This window comes from Phaseolus vulgaris, chromosome 2 (assembly GCF_000499845.2).
Source record: "Phaseolus vulgaris cultivar G19833 chromosome 2, P. vulgaris v2.0, whole genome shotgun sequence".
Lineage (NCBI taxonomy): Eukaryota > Viridiplantae > Streptophyta > Magnoliopsida > Fabales > Fabaceae > Phaseolus > Phaseolus vulgaris.
Window position 1 is genome coordinate 13,207,013 of NC_023758.2, and position 13,049 is coordinate 13,220,061.

The following is a 13,049-nucleotide window of genomic DNA, read 5'->3' on the forward strand; positions in this document are numbered from 1 at the left end:
AAAAAATAAATAACCAAAAAAGTTAAAAGTAATTACATCAAATCATGGAAGACTAATCAAATCCATGTAAAATCAAGAAAACTGCAGCGTAAACCGGTTAATGACGATCAACAATTCGGCTTAAGAGTTAAGGCTAATAGACCAATGAAAGATGAGAAAGCTCCAATTTTTTTATTAACAAAAGAGAAAGCTCCCAAATAATCACCGGGACTACCCCTGAATATTCCATTACAGGTAGCCAAACCTGAAGATCCATATGTAGCTCCATCAACATTGCACTTCATGAATCCAACACATGGTGTTTGGTGCCTTATGGACACAACCACGGACAACAAAGTATTTTAAAAGCATACAGTAGTGTAAAAATGTTCATAGACAATGATTTTTTAGGATCTTAGGCGTCGGTTTTAAAATCACGTCTTTGAACAAGCTGTCTATAGTTATGATTTGTAGACGTCGATTTCAAAATTGACGTCTATTAAACTGCTATAGGTTCCGATTATTTGAATAACTGACGTCTATTTGTTACATAATATAATATTTTAATATACTAAGAGAAGGGTACAAATAACGATCATTGCAAGAATCAATGCTTAGATCCTTCTCGAGGCTTCTAGCATGGTCTCCTATAGACTTTGATTGTAGTTAAAACTGTAATCCGTGGGCCACTATAGGTGACAACTTTGTCCATAACTAACACCTGTAATGACTTATAGACTTTGGTTTTGACTATAACAGTAGTCTATGATAACAATTTTTTTAGTTCAATTTGTTTTATACGTTTCCTCTTCTTAATTAACCTATTCATTTAAAACTCCAACCAACTATGCAATAATATTTCAGACAACCAGATACACATGAACAATCAAATCATATATATATATATATATATATATATATATATTGATAAATCATTTACATCCATCAATATATATATTCCTATCTACTCAGCTAATTTTCTATACATTAGAAGCATGCTATATTAGTTAAACTTATATACTATTCATTAATTGTCCTAGAGTTATAGAACCTAATGAAGTATCTGACCCAAACATTCCTCACATAGTTAATTGCTTCCTTATATAAAATAAGTTTAAATTAGTGTTAAAGTACATATAGTTTATTCTAAACAATAATTTAAATTTTGTTACCGACTCCCAACTTCCTTTAATGTCAAGTTTTATAATGGTGGTCATCCGTTGCATAACGTAGTAGTCATTCAATATTAATTAAAAGTTAATATTGATATTTTGACAAACAGTGAAGATAGAAAGGCATAAAATTATAAACCTGTAGGTTCAACCATGTCAACTTTTTACAATTTGCATTGTGTTGACCTTTGAGTATACTATATCCACGCCATGCCTTAATTAACAGGAAAAAAAAAACTTGTTAGTAGACATTTAAGTATTATACGCAGTAAGTTGATAATGTAATTACCTGTCAAACTATTTGCTTGAAATTTGGCGAGGACTTTTTTGCAGTGAACATAACCACACAATAGTGTTATCAATTACAGATAGCACAATTAACTGCCAGTGACCACTGCATCATCCATGAAAACAAGTAGTAAAACTTTAGAAAGTAAAATACTAGTAACTAATGACTTATATTAATTGAACTTACTAATTAATAAAAGGGGAAAAATATATTTGTTTCCCCCTGAAACCAATGAGTTGGTGATGTATGATTGAGTTTGAACTTTCAGAGTTCCAGTTGGATTAGTTAATTTGGGATCCAAGAATCCATAGACATCTTGTTTCCCCTCATTAATAGAAACTCCAGACAAATACCTACAAGTAATTAGTTATACTATAATCAATAATTTAATATAATAAAGTAAATAGAGATATAGGTGGAAGAGACTTACATCATAAAAAAATTACGATGGATATATTAAGGTACTACATGCCATCTGCAAACTCTAAGACATCTGTCATGTATATGTATAGAGAGACGTCACTATTTCTTCAAAAAATAGTGGCATCACATGGAACCTCCATTGGATTTGTAGCTATAATTGTAGCAATCTCTAATAGAGGTTATAGAATCGTCAATGTAAACCTCATGCTTATTAATTTATGAACATGGTATCTAATGCGATTGCTGTAAAATAAAGAACATTTGTATTAAATTAAATATAATACATAAATATAAATTACTAATTAAAAATTAATTTCTTACCGGGGGTTACGAAATAAGTCGAACGAGGTGTCTAGGCTAGCCTATGAATGTCTGAAATGCCTCGGTCGCAATCCTTACCTCATTTAGAGAACAAGAACTTCAACAACCCGTACTTTCTCCATCGTGACCTTAACCACATCAAGGGATAGAGACACATTATGTAAGGTAGTGGCCCCTTCAAAGAGTTTCCCTATAGCCACCACCCGAGGAGTGAAACTGTCGTCTAGAAGTAGCTCGCAATGGTTTATGTGGTCAATGTCATCCCTTAATGTTGTAGGAGTTGTACAACTCCCCTTTGTGCTCCTGACCGTGGGAACCACAAGCGGATGATCAGGCTATGATGGAACCTTCTGCAATAGACCTAAGGTCTGGAGGTACTAAAATTCCTTTCGTAACCGTTGGGACAATTGTTGATTAAACTCTTGCCGCAACTGTTGTCTTAACTCCTTGGTGTTTTCTTGCGTAATTTACTGATTAATTATGGGGTGGACTCCATGGTGCAACTCTAAAGAATTGACGAATTTCAACCCATGATCCAGCAGCACACACACGACTAGGGTGCTCAGGTTGTCCAATAGCTTCATGCAGTATATCGTGACGACCATGAGGGACAAAATTACCTTGGGAGTTTTGCCCAACCAAGGAATCCCGCAAAACTAAAAAATTATATAAGTTTTTCATATAATTAATATCATAAAATAGATGCACAACTAGATGAAAATAACTTACAATTTTTTTTAGACTATCCGTGATTGCTTAGAGTTATATGGGCCCGATATTTTCATTCGGGCCATCTTCCATTTTTGGTGGCGATAGGTGGAGATGAAGGTTGACTGAACCCTGTATCATCCCAGAAGTAGCCATCAATATTGTTTTCTCCTTCTCCTTTATCATAGCTTCTTCACGCTTATGATAATTCCCACGAGACAGTAGGTGCAGGGTCACATTTTGGACTGCTATGCCTTGAGTTTTTTTTCCTAACACCTTGTGTGACAAATTGAACAAACAAATTGAATTAGATAATATTATATAATTAGTGTTATGAACAATACATGAAATGATTAACAAATTACTGATCAACTTCACGAATTTCAACAAATTAATGCCATATATCCTCATCAATATAGGAGTACCTTAAAATAAGGTTTTTTTTTTTTTTTTTTTTTTTACCTTTATAAGGTCCAAAAACATATATTTTCTTAATTGTCTTGAATGTTTACCGATTGAAATTGTCTTTTTGTGTTTTTGTTTGGTTTAAATTCATTGTTTTTACTAGAATCTTCATTGTTCAAATTAATTGAATCATTTTGATTTTATAATCATAAATGTTTTTTCTAGAACCATGTTTAGTCCAAAATTTGTCATAAACTCCATTAGTTAAATTTTTTGATTTTTTTTGAAATTTTTACATAGATTAGAGCTCTTGAGAGTGGTTTTTATTTTAATTTTTGAGTTATTAAATTGGTACTAGATCATTAGCAATTTTCTTTAAAGTTAGGTTTCCATTATCATCTTCAAAGTTTATTTTTGAAAAATTTCTGAGGTGCTGAAAGCAAATTCAGAGGTGAGAATATCAAACGGACCTGTTTGTGAATTTCAATGATCTGTTGTGCGAAAAGTAATTGCAGTTGTACAAATAGCAAAAATCTGTTTTGTTTGCAAATTTGAAACAGATCTTTAAAATACAGTAGTGAGTTCATCTCTTGCAAATTGTCTTTAAATATTATCCTCAGTATCCCTGATTACATTGTTTAACTATTCCGATTATATACTTTATATCTAGATTTTATAGAAAATTATTGTGAAATGACACATTAGTGCCGGGAAAGACCAGGGTCAAAAATCCAAACCCATGTAGACAACCACCCATAGGGAGTATCTGACTTGCATATTTGTAGTATATTTTACCATACACATTATATTTTGTGCTTTCACTGACTTGCAGGTGGAGCCCCCCTCATCCCCAGAAGATCGGTTTAAACCTGGAGGCCATTCCTAAGCACCTCATCCACTAGCCAACCGACCACCAGAAAGGAATCCAAGAAGAGTTCATCCATACTCCGACCAACTTCGAGCCGACGAGAACAGAAAGCAAGAACAACACATTAAACCGAATATAAGCACAATATAAAGCAAATGAACCGATTGGAATGAAGAAATAAGCGCAGAATTGAAAAGAAAACACAAGAACAACAAGAACAATCGGTAGAATTGAAGAACAAGACAACATAATTGAATAGAAATTGAAGTATGGTGCAAAAATGGAAATGGAAGATGAAAGCAAGAAAAACTTATGTGAATGAAGCCATGGAAGGGAAGACCATGGCACTTGGATGGTGATTGATCCAAGATAAGTGCAAGATGCCGCCACTTGAGAGCTTCCCAAACTCACAAGATAAGACTAGTAGAAGGAGAACAATTCTCACAACTCACACAATTTGTGTATAGTAACTTTTCTTCAAATTCCAAATCTGAATTTACATGAGCATAACACCTCTATTTATAGTGTGAGATGGCTAAAATTAAAGTGGGAAAATTCAAATGAGAAGCATTTGAATTTGGCGCCAATTTCAAGTCATAAGGGAGGTGTGACTTGGTTTCTTACTTTGGCAACTCCTAAATCTACACTTACACCTTCTTTTTATGTCACATGGAAGGTGTGACTTATCTTTGTACATTGGCACCCCTTGTATCTATATCTACACCTTCCTTTTATGTTATACTAAAAACTACTCAAAAGAAATTACAAAAAAAGGTATCCAATGATGCTCATCTATTATTGCTTGTGACCTTGCTCTTAGTAATCTTTTGAGGCATGATGGATGATGAAATCATGTGTTGGGCTTTGGGCCTCAGTTTTAGCTTGGGCTTTAGTTGGGCTTGGGCCTCCATATTAAGAACATTAATAATAAGAGCTTCAAGTGTTATGGTCCTTGACCATTCCTCCTATTGATGACATCTTTATTTGCTTGTTGAGATGACCCTTCAAGTATAACATCCTTGGTCATCTTCATGTATTTTGGATTCACATCAGGTCCCGACCAGTACACTTGCCCCCCAGGCTCGAGGATGTTGAATCCTAAGAGTCTTTGTGGTGGTTGAGCTTTCCGAGGTGAGATGTGACGTTGGCAGCGCCGAACGCGTGATGTGACGCGTAATGATAGCCTATGGTTTTTTGGTGCCATTCGTTGTGGGCCATTCGATCGAGGAAGATCCAACGGTTGAGATGAGAGAGACGTTCATTGTTCCTCTCTCCTCTAAAGCTATAAATAGTTCTCCCCCACCACTCCGCATCATTGCTTATCCGCTCGACTTTCGAAATCTTCCGAAACCTAATCATTATGGCGAGGCGTTTTGCCTTCATCCCGAGAGGTTAATGATGTATTCTCTCAACTCTTCGTCTTCTTCGTTTTCCTCTTCATCTTCCTCCTCTCCCGATTCCTCCACGACCGAGCCTTTGTCAGTTGGGGCAATTCAAACGTTGCCCTAGTGAAAACTTCTGTAAAGGCCGATGATCCAGAAGGCACTGCCAACCGGTCAGATCCTGCTGAAGTGTCATCCCATCGTTTAGGATTTGACTAGGTCGATTCAAAGGTGACTGGGTTCACCTCTGTATATTGGGACTCATCCTCTATCTTTGCTTTTGTAGATAAGCATAACATTCTAAAACTGGATGCTGATGATGGCATCTTAGCCATTGATTATTGTCATCCGGCCGATACCATTTGTATCGGTCGATCTCCCTCTGAAACACCTTTCTTCTTTATCTACTCTTGTCTTTTGTCAGATTTACATGTAGCTCTCCCATTCAACAATTTTACCATGGGTGTCCTTCGAGCTCTCAACGTTGCTCCTTCTGATGTGAGTTGATTTTAGGATTGCACATTTTATTGGTTGCTCTTTGTTTATGATTTTTTATTTTTAGCAATGTAAGGTGAGAACCCAAAGAAGACCCCCACTGAACATGAACTTAACCAAGTCGTTAAGTAAGTGTGAAGGTTCACTTCTAGAGGGAAAAGAGAAAAAACATAATTATATGGTGACAATGATGCAATGGTGCGGAATTGAAGAGAATAAGGCAAAGATAACCAACAATTTAAGAGAAAAACATGAAAATATATGGAGAAGAGAGGACTCCAAGATGAGTTGTGCAAAGAGCCGCCACTTGAGATGTTACCCACCCAAGATAAGACCCCAAATGAGAGCTCACAAGCCTCACAAAATCACTCATGTAGAGTTTCTTTACTATATCAAATTCAATGTCTCAATACATGGAGGAAGACACCCTTTATATAGGAAGGAGTGACTTGGAGGGCAAGAAGAGTGAGCGATAGAAAAAAATGGGAGAGGGGCTGCCTAGGGTGTTAACCATGGTCAAAACCGCACCTTAGGCATAGGTTCTAGAAGTTAGGTTAAAAACCCTATTTCTAGGTGCACGTGTCATGAAATGTGGGCTTGGAACAAACCCATTTTGCTAAGTATACTGCTATTTATGCTATGTAAACCTACTATAGCTTATTCTTATATTTGGACCCCTAAAGTGAGCCCAATTTATTTACAAACATTTTATCTTGTAAGAAGACCAGAAGAAAGAACATTTGATGCTATGGTTTATGCCAATTCTTCTTCTACTGTGGTTCTTCCGAAATTTAGTGGGGCCTTGTCTTAGATGCTGAGATGACTTATCAATGTGTGAAGTGTTTCTTGTGTTCTTGGTCATCTTCTTGGCTATTTGGGTTGTATCACATTCTTAGCTTCACCCCAATACTTGGGCCTCCCTTCAAACATTTTGTATTATATGCGATATGTTTCTCTTTTCTCCGACCCCTTCCACTTTCCTTCATTAATATACTTATCACCTGGCCGACCCTGTGAGATGGTTGTCTCTTATCACCCGGCCGAGCAACAACCTCTTTAATCCTTATTCCACTTCATATAAAAATTTCAAACAGAAAATTTTCAAACTTTTTATTGAACCTGAGGGTAAAGAGCTTTTCTTTGACGAAGTCGGACGATCTAAATTTCCTCTATACTGGACCAAGAACCCAACTCAGTTCAAGAATAGCCTCGTTCGTCCTCGAGTGCCGAGGAGCTAGAGGTTTACTCTTTGTTTGACAGCATCCCTCGAAGGCTCCCTACTCGAAAATTGTTATCTGTGTATAAGTCGTCCTAGAGGTGGACAAATTTTTATGGTATGCCCACATTATTCTCTACCTCGATCGGTTGAAAATGGACTTACACTTTGTTTATTGGTGTAGGTATCATGACTAGAGAAGCCCTCTCAATCGGGCGGTGTCCTGGACGCCTTCCGCGCAAAGACCTTTGGCATAAACAAAGGCAATTTGGAGACAATTTCAGCTAGCAACCCTTCTACTGTTGGGTGCCCGGTCCCTCATTTGCCCATACTGATGGGGGTAGAAAAAGTAAAAGGAGGGACATTGCCTCCACCACTTGGTCCCCTCATGGCAAACCAAGGCGACCTCCTCCACCTTCTCCAATTCGGCTCGAAAGTCCTTCCCGGTCGATGTCATTACTCTTGCTGCTGATGATGCTCCTCTAACACTACTTGGAGGAAACGTCAGGGGTGTTCAAGTTAGATTGACACCGACCAAGGAGAACCTTCTCTCTTATGTGACACTGACATTTGGAATCGGAAAGTAGAAGAGATATCTGTTTAATCAAGTGTTCAAGCTTTGAAGAATGCAAACCCTTTGAGTTTGATGGAAGACTGGATGTGCTTGCTGTTGCTGAGGTGTATTAGAATAGGATCTGGGGTAGATTATTTGTGTTAATCCACTCTTGATTGAATCCAAAGCTTAAGCATTCTCAAACCTTTTTAATTGAAAGTGTTTTTCAAACTAAGTGAAAAATAACTTGTTGTTTTGTCGAAACAACCGATTGTTTTATACTTAGGTGTTTTGAGAAAGGTTAAAAACTATTTTTGATGGTTGACATGCTGTCAAACCAAAACAACCATTGATTCGAGCATTCAACCGATTGTTTGTTTTGGGACCATAACATAAAACTGTTTTGTGCTTTGAATGAGCTTTAAATGATTTTATAACTGAATACATTCCAGTTTTAAATGCTTTGACCAGTTTTTGAAAGCAATAAATAGTTTGTTAAGATTTTGTAACAAAAACTAAGATTAAATCATAGAAAAACATATTTGAGTTTTTCACTGATTTTGCTTTTGAAGAGTTGAAGATTGCTTTGATCAAGAGAGTGTGGAATAGGATTTTCATCTTGTATTAATTTCAGATCATTCTGTAACAAGTGTAATCCTTCTGTACTTTGTGTAAACTCTGTTGTGTAAGGTTGATAAGTGTTGTGTGTTCTTGAGGTTGTCAAGATCAGCATTCTTAGTGGTGTATGTGCTGAGCCAAAGGAAGTGTGTGTCTTGAGGGGATCAAGGTCACTTCTTTTATGGTGTTTGTAAGTAATCTAGGTTTGATTGCTTAGTGGATTCCCCTAGTGGTTTTTGGGAAGACTGGATGTAGCTCTTGATTTAAGAGTGAACCAATATAAACTGTGTGTGCAATCTCTCTATCCCTTGAACTCTTTAATTTCAGTTTATATTGTTAACTGGTATAAACAACCGATTGTTTATGCGAAACAATCGATTGTTTTTCTGGTGCTGTGCTAAATTGCTTTGTGTTTTTGGCAAACTGAATTCTGAATCAAGTTTTCTCAAAGGAATTTCATTATAGACTAAAAAGTTTGCGAAAACCCTCTTTAAACCATTCACCCCCCTAGTTTAAAGCCATACATTCTAATAATTGGCATCAAGAGCTTGGTTCTTGAAATTTATTCAAGTGTGATCCTAAAATTGTTTTTATATGGCTGATAGATTACCTTTTGGGGAAGGTGCTTCAATCAACAAACCATCTCTGTTTTGTGGTTTGAACTACCAATTTTGGAAAGTCAGAATGAAAATCTTTGTTGAATCTTTTGACAAAGGTATTTGGGATGCAATTGAAAATGGCCCCTTTGATCCAAAATTTGAAAAAGATGGATCTTCCATTGAAAAACCTTGGTCTCAATGGACTGATTCTGAAAGCAAGAAGCCAAATTTGATTGCATTGCTAAAAACATAATAACTTCTGCCTTGAATTCAGATGAATTTTTCAGGGTCTCTCAATGCAAATCAGCAAAGGAAATGTGGGACACCTTGGAGGTAACTCATGAAGGTATCAATGAGGTGAAAAGAGCTAGAAAGCATACTCTAATCCAAGAGTATGAAATGTTCAGAATGCTCAAGGGTGAGACTATTGCTGAAGTTTAGAAGAGGTTCACTCACATCATCAACCACCTCATGAGCCTTGAGAAAACCTTTGAAAAAGAAGAGCTGAACATCAAGATCTTCAAATGTCTTGATAGATCTTGGCAACCTAAGGTAACTGCTATATCTGAATAAAAATATCTAACATCATTGTGTATGGCTTCTTTGTTTGGCAAGCTTAGAGAACATGAGTTGGAGATGAATAGACTCAATGTTCAAGTGAAGACAAGCATGTAAGGAGTATTGCCTTAAAAGCTGTCAAGCACAAAAGCAAGCAAGAATCCAGTGATGAAATTGATGAAGAGAACCTTAGTTTGTTATCTAGAAAGTTTAGCAAATTCTTGAAAAGGAACCGCAACAAAGACACCAACAAAGAAAGGTATGGAAACAAAAAATCCAATGATTTTAACTCCAATAACTATACTTGTTTTGGTTGTGGTGAGTAAGGGCACATAAAGGCAGATTTCCCAAATAAAGAAAGCAAAGAGAAGAAGTCAAGCTACAAAGAAAAGAAGGGAAAGTAAAAAAGGGCCTACATAGCTTGGGATGAGAATGAAGTCTCCTCATCAAGCTCATCATCAAGTGAAGAAGAAAAGGCAAACATATGCTTGATTGCAGAAGGAGATGATGAGTCATGCAACTCAAGTGATGTAAGTTCATGTGCTTTTCTAAATGTTGAAAATTATAGTGAATTGCTTGAAGCTTTTCAAGAAACACATGATGAAGCTAATATATTGGTTCTTTCAAACAACCGATTAAAAGAGCTTAACAGCTGGCTTGAAAAGAGAGTTAAGGCACTTGAAGAAGAGCTGGAAAAATCAAAAAGTGATTTTGAAAATTTTGAAACTCATTGCAAAAACTCTTCTTGCTAGTGTGACAGTCTCATTTGTGGACATTGTGAAAATCTTGAAAAGAAAGTGCGTTATCTTGTTAGTACTGTGGATAAGCTTTCAAAAGGAAAATCCAACTTTGAGAATGTCTTGGCATCTCAAAACTGTGTTTTTGGAAGAGCTGGATTAGGTTTTAATCCAAAAAACATGCAAGATACGTTTTCAAAGAATTTTTAAAACAGCCAGTAAAACAACCGATTGTTAAGTCGAAACAACTGGTTGTTACTGTTAGAATGTATGGGTTTAAAATAGAGGGGGGGGGGGTGAATGGTTTAAAGAGGGTTTTCGTAAACTTTTAAGTCTAGAATGAAATTACTTCAAGAAATACTTGATTAAGAAATCAGTTTGCCAAAGCAAATAAGCACAACACTAGAAAAACAATCGGTTGTTTCGCAGAAATAATCAGTTGTTTATACCAGTTCACAAATATAAAACTGAAATTAAAGAGTTTAAGGATAGAGAGATTGAACACACAAGTTTATACTGGTTCACTCTTAACCAAGAGTTACATCTAGTCTTCCCAGAAACAACTAGGGAATCCACTAAGCAATCAACCCTAGATTACTTACAACACCACCAAAGAAGTGACCTTGATCCCCTCAAGACACACACTTCCTTTGGCTCATCACAACACCACTAAGAATGCTGATCTTGACAACCTCAAGAACACACAACACTTCTCAGCTATACACACAATGTTTCTTCAAAGGTACAAAGGTTACACTTGTTACAGAAAAGATCTGAAATCAATACAAGATGAAAATCCTATATCACACTCTCTTTGATCCAAGCAATCTCAAAGCAATCTCTAACTCTTTTAAAAGCAAAATCAGTGAAAAAACTCAAATATGTTTTTCTTTGATTAAAACTTAGTTGTTTGTTACAAAATCTGAACAAACTATTTATTGCATTCAAAGCTTGGTCAAATCATTTAAAACTGGAGCGTATTCAGTTATAAAATTATTTAATGCTCAGTCAAAGCACAAAGCAGTTTTCTGTTATGGTCCCAAAACAAACAATCGGTTGTTTTCACGAATTAATCGGTTGTTTTGTTTTGACAGCAATCAACCATCAAAAACAGTTTTCAACCTTTCTAAAAACACCTAAGTATAAAACAATCGGTTGTTTCGACAAAACAACAAGTTATTTTTCACTTAGTTTGAAAAACACTTTTCAATTAAAAGGTTTGAGAGTGCTTAAGCTTTGGATTCAATCAAGAGTGGATTTATACATAAATTCTACCCCAGATCCTATCTAAAGACAGCTCAACAACAGCAAGCACATCCAGCCTTTCATCAACCTTCAAAGGGTTTGGATTCTTCAAAGCTTGAACAGACTTGATTCAACAGTTACATGCTTTTATTGCATGAAGAAAGGCCATTCAGTTAGATTCTGCAAAATAAGGAAATATTATGTTCCCAGAGGCTTTATGAAGTGGATTCCCAAAGGATGTGAAGTTTCAAACAACAAAAATAAGTCAAATGGACCCACATTTGTAAGGGGACCAAACCTTGTTGCTTGAATTCATGTTTATGCAGGGAATCTAGAAGAACATGAGGCATTGAGTCATCTGATCAGGTTCTTGGAAGGAAAAGATTAACATTGAAGCTCAATCAATGTTATGTATCAGTCAAAGATTCTCAAATAGTAAAAAGAGGTTTCTTGATCACAAACCAATGACTCATTGAAAGAACTTCATAAAGGATAAGACCTTCCTAATCTCTATCTTTAATTCTTTTTAAATTCATATTCATGCTTAATATCTCTTGTTAAATGCTTAATTTCATCTACATTGAATCCTATATGCTAATTCTTAAAAATTCAAAATCTGTTTTGCTGCTGTAGAAAAACTACTAGTTGTTTCCTCGAAACAACCTATTGTTTCCTCTCTGACAACACTATGAAAGAATGGATTTAATTCTTTTTTGAATTCTGTCTATTGCAGATCTCAATGATGAGAGAATCCTTAGTCAATAAAGCAGTGTTGAAAGCTGATCACATTCTGGAGGAAGTTACAACATGTCATAAAAGAATATATTCCAAAATCTTAAAAATTTAAGAACCTTTATGACTAGTCAAAGATCACATGTGATGACCATGTGATTTTCTGCTTTTTCTGACGTTTTCTGTGCAGGTCTTGCTCAAGTCTTTTCTCTTTGAAGATTGAAACCCACTCACATCATTTGAATGCAGTTTGGTTCCGTTTCTCTTTAAATTTTGGTGCAGTTGTTCTCTCTCACAAGAACAATCAATTGAGCCATCTCTTGCAACATCTTTTGCTCTCTTTGTGTGAGTCTTCTTTGCCTCTTTTTCTGCTATCATGGAATCAACTCCTCCTACATCAAAGAGGGTCAAAAACAGAGCTGTGAGGTCTGGAGGGAGACTAGAGGGCTGGTTTTCTGAAGACAATGAACTCATTGAAAAGTATCGTTTTGAAACTAGCACAAAGGTGATCAACAACCCCAAAGTTGTTTCCTTTGATTGGCTGAAAAGCCAAAAGCTAGACAATGTGAGGAAACTACTCAAGGACCATCTGCTGAGGAGGTTCTTAGAGATGAAGGGAAACATATACCCTGATTTGATTCGGGTATTCTACACCAATCTCAAGTTTGAGGGAAACAATCTTGTTTCTCATGTGAAAGGAGTTGACATGAAGATCACTCATGATGTGTGGACTGTTGTAGCTGGCCTGA